The sequence below is a fragment of the Macrobrachium rosenbergii genome, chromosome 45 (assembly GCF_040412425.1).
Source record: "Macrobrachium rosenbergii isolate ZJJX-2024 chromosome 45, ASM4041242v1, whole genome shotgun sequence".
Lineage (NCBI taxonomy): Eukaryota > Metazoa > Arthropoda > Malacostraca > Decapoda > Palaemonidae > Macrobrachium > Macrobrachium rosenbergii.
Genome location: NC_089785.1, coordinates 24,930,207 through 24,937,706, shown reverse-complemented (window position 1 = coordinate 24,937,706; position 7,500 = coordinate 24,930,207). Strand labels below are relative to the sequence as shown.

At 36.7% G+C, this 7,500-nt stretch overlaps 1 protein-coding gene across 4 annotated transcripts in view; it reads right to left on the bottom strand.

The window, feature by feature from the left end:
• LOC136829801 (putative neural-cadherin 2) overlaps positions 1–7,500 on the bottom strand; it is a 680,925-nt gene that overhangs the window by 383,887 nt on the left and 289,538 nt on the right. The window lies entirely within an intron of this gene.

The following is a 7,500-nucleotide window of genomic DNA, read 5'->3' as shown; positions in this document are numbered from 1 at the left end:
AAAGGTCTAAATTGGACAATACTGCAGTTCTCATCTATCACCTTTCTGAACAAGGGGAGATCTGAACACAACGATGCCTCTTAACGAAAGAAAAATAATATATATACGATACCCATTTCTCAAAATAACATATATATATATATTTATATATATCACTCGTCTTCATCAGCAAAGGATACGCAACGCGATCAGGTAAGGGGATTGAATCCTTCCGGAGTCACGGAGATTTCTGTAAAACAACGTCTTGTTGAGGAAGAACAACAAAGGGAATTTGATTCCATTGTATGTAGAAGGCAGACTTACGTCCGTTAATTAAATCCGGGGAGTGGAAGGAAAAGAACGTAGAGAGAGAGAGAGAGAGAGAGAGAGAGAGAGAGAGAGAGAGAGAGAGAGAGAGAGAGAGAGAGAGAGAGAGAGAGATTTAATTTTCATGTCTGAAACGTTATACTTGAACTGCGGGAAAGTGACTAGGGAGGTGTTTCGTTAAGGAGAGAGAGAGAGAGAGAGAGAGAGAGAGAGAGAGAGAGAGAGAGAGAGAGAGAGAGAGAGAGAGAGAGAGAGAGAGCTCTCATGTGTGTCGTGGAAAAACTAGGATAGAACTCGTCTCCAAAAAGAATATAATTCCTTGTAAACTAACAAAAAGGCTATTAGGTTACATATATCGCGCTCTCTCTCTCTCTCTCTCTCTCTCTCTCTCTCTCTCTCTCTCTCTCTCTCTCTCTGACAAAAAATACCTTCTTTCTCACCTACGGGTAAGATATAACGCTTCTACTATAACGATTAAATTCTTCTCTCTCTCTCTCTCTCTCTCTCTCTCTCTCTCTCTCTCTCTCTCTCTCTCTCTCATTAAATATTCTTTTTCTCATCTTCCACCAATCTTTTTCCAAGCAACCATCTCTTTCCCCCCAGAGGTGCAGGGTTATATGACGAAAGTAAATATCTCCACTCTCTCTTTTCCTTTCACCCAGAGAAAGCTGGCTTTTGCAATCTCGCAAGCACACGTGATATGTCCTTGTGCAATGGCGCAACATATATATTCCCAATTGTCTAAATGCATTCTGGCGGAAAGCGTCTTTGAGGAAACTACGTGTCTATATGCAAGGGGGTGGGGGGGATATTCACGTTTTGATTCTCTCAGGATAAAACGAAGTGTGTATATTTGTGTACTGATGTCTTGTGGCCTGAGATTGTTTTGAGGGAGTATGTGTATGTTTGTATGCATTATGTATATTTGTATGTATATATATGTATATATATATATATATATATATATATATATATATATATATATATATATATATAAATTATTAAGCACAGGTGCGTCTGTCTTTACGAAAACACCTAAAATATAAAAAAAAATTATATATACACAAATATTTTAAACAAATGCATGCAAGCATCTGTGTTGACATTCTGAAATATCCAAAAAATAAAAAAAAATAGCAGATACTAACATCTGCCTAATAAAATTAAATACAATTAAATTAAAAAAAATTCTACTTATCCCAAACAAAGCATAAAAGAGTTTGCCCCCCCATTAAAAGCGAATCTTGTGCTTGCAAGCATCCAGGAAGTGTGTTGACATTCTAAAATATCAAAAAATAAAAAAATAACAATTACTAACATCTGCCTCAATAAAATTAAATATAATAAACTAAAAAACTTCTGCTTATCCCAAACAAAGCATAAAGGCATTTGCCCCCCATTAAAAGCGAATCTTGTGCTTGCAAGCATCCAGGAAGCGTGTAACACATGTGATGCCTTGTCTCACACTTAATCTCAGCGTGTGCTTGCATAGACAAGGCGCAGTGTCAAGCACTGTGCTTTAGAATTGCTCCTGAATGCCTTCGTGTAGTTGACTTGTGAGATATTATCATACTTGCTTGATTTTTGCTTGATTTTTCTGATGTTTAGGAAAATATTTTTTCTATATTTTTTATGTATCTTAATTTTTAAGATATATCTGGACAAGGTTTTTTTAAATTTTTGTGATGCTTAGGTAATTGTTTTTTTAAATTTTTTATATTTATTTTCTGAAAGCACAATAGTATTTAATTTATTTTTTTAAATTTTAGACGATTACAAAAAGCACTAATGTATTGTTATGACATTATATATATATATATATATATATATATATATATATATATATATATATATATATATATACATATATACATATATACATATATACATATATAAAGACAATGCATACATACATACATTCATACATACATACATACATACATACATACATACATACACTCATACATATCAAGCAGCTCTTCACGAGAGAAAGAGAGCATCCCCACAAACTCTCGAGGTCTTAAAACGCTCAAAAACAGCCTCAATTAAGGATCTGTTTACCAGCATAACGACAGAGTCCAAACGACCTTTCCAGGTCAGAAATTCCCAGAGTTGGAGAACTTCATCACTCTGACCTTCTTTTGTTTCTCAGTGTTTTTTTATTTTTTTATTTTTTTTTTTACAAAACTGCGCAGCTTCAGAGAAAGGAGATTGCAGCTTTTGTTAACCATGTGTGATATTTCTGAGAGAGAGAGAGAGAGAGAGAGAGAGAGAGAGAGAGAGAGAGAGAGAGAGAGAGAGAGAGAGAGAGAGAGAGATTAAAAAAGACAGCACATAATTTACACCAAGAGTTCACCCAAAATATGAAGACATAATTAATCGTATCTCACAAGTTATGAAATAAAGACCAATTTCAAAGAGAGAGAGAGAGAGAGAGAGAGAGAGAGAGAGAGAGAGAGATTAAAAAAGACAGCACATAATTTACAGCAAGAGTTCACCAAAAATATGAAGGCATATTTAATCGTATCTCACTAGTTATGAAATAAAGACAAATTGCAAAGAGAGAGAGAGAGAGAGAGAGAGAGAGAGAGAGAGATTACCCAGACTCTGATAACTACCTGCACCCATTAATTCATCCAAAGTATTAAAACATAAAAACTTGTCCTTTAAAGTTATAAAGTTATAAAGTTATAATACTGAATATAAACACGCGACATTCCCAAGTTCCAATTACGTATATACCTGTTGACATATTCACCACATGCATACATAAACATGCATGAACCTAAGTGCAATATATATTTGTGTGTGCAGCAATGTCTCAGTGCCTTAATCTCGAGTGATGTGTTTGCACAGGACAGACACAGTATCAAGAACTAAGCTTGGCAAATTCTTGCATTTAATTCATTACAGTAATGTAATAGGTTAATATTTATTGGTTCACGTGGACGTACTTAGGAGGCTTCCAAAATCTCATATTTACGATGATGAAAGTCGGGTTTTGCAAAGCAGGAATAATTTCACACTCGCGATTTTTCAAAACAGAAATTTGTATAGACGAGAGAGAGAGAGAGAGAGAGAGAGAGAGAGAGAGAGAGAGAGAGAGAGAGAGAGAGAGAGAGAGAGAGAATGTTTGTAGTCTTTCTCATCATGCTTAAGTAGAGTTATTCAGTGTTCATAGCAATTAATCTATTTGGAACAGAACTGAGAGAGAGAGAGAGAGAGAGAGAGAGAGAGAGAGAGAGAGAGAGAATGTTAAAATTATTTCCCGTCATGTTTCAGTACAGAAACTCAGAAATTCAATGTTATAGCTTTTAACCTCTATGGAGTGGAAAGAGAGAGAGAGAGAGAGAGAGAGAGAGAGAGAGAGAGAGAGAGAGAGAGAGAGAGAGAGAGAGAGAGAGAGAGCACTATCACGAACCCTGATAACATCATATCACTTGAAAAACAACGCTAATGAAGTGGTATTTACCCATAACGATGAAAAACAAGCCAAATTGAGGCTCCATTTACTTTCGTGACGTCATAACATGGCGAAGTTTTTTTTTTCCTAAGTTAAAATGCCGAAGAACAAAGTTGTTGTTTTTGTGCCAAAGTTGTGGTTAGGATTTCACCGAGAAAAATTAGATTAAGAAGGTAAAATCAATTTTACGTTCGCATACCCGCTCGTTTCTGAAAGTTGAGACGGCTGGAAATATTAAAAAATTTTATATCCGCACTTTTTTCTGTCCGCACTTTTTCTGTCCGCCCTCAGATCTTAAAAACTGCTAAGGCTAGAGGGCTGCAAATTGGTATGTTGATCATCCACCCTCCAATCATCAAACGTACAAAATTACAGCCCTCTAGCCTCAGTAGTTTCGATTTTATTTAAGATTAAAGTCAGCCATAATCTTGCATCTGAGAACGATATAGGGCAGGCCACCACCAGGCCTTGGTTAAAGTTTCATGGGCCGCGGCTCATACAGCATTATACCGAGACCACTAAAAGATAGATCTATTTTCGGTGGCCTTGAATATGCGCTGTACAGAAAACTCGATTGCGCCGAAGAGATTTCGGCGCATTTTTCACTTAGTTCTGAACAATACAAAATATAATACTTTAGCTGAGAAATGATAAATGATTTTGAAGCATAAAATCAGAAACGGAAAATAAAAATATACTTGTAATTTTGTTTCTGTCAAAGAAATTTGACGGTGGAAAAATTTTTTTTAAAAACTTATTTAAAAATAATAAAATGTCGCACTTCAGCTGAGAAGTTACTAATGACGTTGATGCCTAATTGAATATTAAAATCAAGAACTGGAAATGAACATTATCAGTTATCTCTCGGATACGTGCCTGACATTTCACAGGGAAATGAATCAGAATGACAGGCATCTTTGCATTATAAATGCACTATAAAATTATAATGAAGATATCGGGACAGATGGAATTGTGGGTAATAGGTAACATCATGGACATAAAATATTATAATGAAATCATTTGCAAACCATAAATGCAATAATTGGAATGTTTTGTTTATGTATGTACAAATATACAAAGCTTCATACACAATATGTTTAAAATTATTAATAAAGGAATGCATTGTATATTGATGAGAATATTGAAAAAAATAATAAAGCTAATATAAGATTATTTATAGAAAATCTATGGAAATGGTAAAGTACTATGGAAGATTACATAGAAAAAACCTATGGAATTACTAGAGATATTTGAATCTCTGCTTAAGACAAAACTTTGAAAGTAGCTTCCAGTCACAAGAGAAAGTTCTCTCTCTCTCTCTCTCTCTCTCTCTCTCTCTCTCTCTCTCTCTCTCTCAATTTCCTTCTCTCCCTCTTCCTCTCTCCCCTCAATCTCTCTCTCTCTCTCTCTCTCTCTCTCTCTCCTTCAATCTCTCTCTCGCACTCTCTCTCTCTCTCTCTCTCTCTCTCTCTCTCTCTCTCTCTCTCTCTCTCTCTCTCTCTCTCTCTCTCTCTCTCTCTCTCTCTCTCTCTCTCTCTCTCTCTCTCTCTCTCTCTCTCTCTTTCTACAAGCCTCTCATATTTCTCGAAAGCGATGCTCGACTCAACTCTCAGAAGGATAAAAAAGAATCGATATCCTTTGAGGATCTGATTTCAACTCCGTTGATGGAAGAAAGGAATTGGATCCTACACGGGAAAAGACACTCCCTTGTCTTCTTCTTCTCTTTATGGTAAAAACACCAAGATGGCAAAGACAATATTTGCATCTTGGATATTCTCCATCTCTCTCTCTCGAGGCGAGACAGACGTTTGGGTGCTGATGGAAAGGTCGTATGAATTGTGCCAAAAAATCCCCGTTCGTCTAAATATATTCTAAGGGCAATTGTTATATTCTCCCCGTTTGTCTAAATATATTCTAAGGATAATTGTTACATTCTGCCTCTACTTTCGTTCTGGAAACTTCATATTCGATGGCGATGGAAACTTCTGAATTGCAAAGTTTGAAATTCACGGGAAAAACGATCAACCATATCCTCGTCTCGCCATTCTCGCCATTGAAGGAAATTATCTCTTACGATTTTTTTACAGTGAATAGTTTACTTTTAATGTCTTTATATATATATATATATATATATATATATATATATATATATATATATATATATATATATATATATATATATATATATATATATATATATTATAAAATCAGTACTAAACCATTCTAACACGTCAACTTTTTATTCACAGCAAAATCAAACGTCCATTTTCTCACCTCGGCATTCAAGATCAAAATCGTTTACGCTTTTTTATTTTTTACACCAAACGCTGTTTTCCTTCTGGGGTCCATTTTCAAGATTACCCTAAAACCAAAAATCTTAATCTTTAACCCCAAAAACACAACCCTTCACCAATCCACGCCCCAATGGATACAAGTCTGATACCATTCATTTCTCCCCTAATTCCACAGGACGCCCCCGGGCGATGATCCTTCACCCCAAAAGGAAACGCGATTAAAATCTTTTATTATATATATTCCCAAGACATGACAAAACCACCCTTGTGTCACGTCACCCTAAGGGTCATATCCCCCCAACCCAAGGCTCTTTCTTCCGTTCTCTCATCATATGTCATAAGATTTTCCGTCGGGTAAACAAAAGGTTTCACTCCCTCCCCAGACTTAATAGTCCCATTTGTTTAGATGCATCCCATTGGAAAATGGATCTGCCGATACTGTGTGTATATTTGAAGGGAGAAAGTATGGGAAAGGGGTAGAAGAAGGGACGCCAATGGTATAAAAACAAGTAAAAAATGCGCCGGAGTTTCCTCGGCGCAGTCGAGTTTTCTGGACGGTCGCTACAGCTTATAATCAAGGTCGGCGGGGATCGATCTATCGTTCGGTGGTCTCGGTATAATACTGTATGAGCCGCGGGCCTTGAAACTTTAACTGGCTCGTTGGTGGCTTATCCTGTAGCGTTGCCAGAAGCACGATCATGGCTGACTTTAACCTTAAATAAAATCAAAACTACTGAGGAGGCTAGGGGGCTGCAATTTAGGATGTTTGGTGATTGGAGGGTGGGTGATCAACATACCAATTTTCAGCCCTCTAGCCTCGGTAGTTTTTAAGATCTGAGGGCGGACAGGAAAAGTGCGGACAGAAAAAAGTGCGGACAGAAAAAAGTGCGGACAGAAAAAGTGCGGACAGAAAAAAATGCGGACAGTAAAAAGTACGGACAGTAAAAAGTACGGACAGAAAAAGTGCGGACAGAAAAAAGTGCGGACAGAAAAAAAGTACGGACAGTAAAAAGTACGGACAGAAAAAGTGCGGACAGAAAAAAGTACAGACAGTAAAAAAGTACGGACAGAAAAAGTGCGGACAGAAAAAGTACGGACAGAAAAAGTGCGGACAGTAAAAAGTACGGACAGAAAAAGTACAGACAGAAAAAGTGCTACGGACAGTAAAAAGTACGGACAGAAAAAGTGCGGACAGTAAAAAGTACGGACAGTAAAAAGTACGGACAGATAAAAAGTGCGGACAGATAAAAGTGCGGACAGAAAAAAGTGCGGACAGAAAAAGTACGGACAGAAAAAAGTACGGACAGTAAAAAAGTACGGACAGAAAAAAGTACGGACAGAAAAAAGTACAGGCAGTAAAAAGTACGGACAGAAAAAGTGCGGACAGAAAAAAGTGCAGACGGACAGACAAAAAAACTAAAAAGCAAAGGTTTCTTA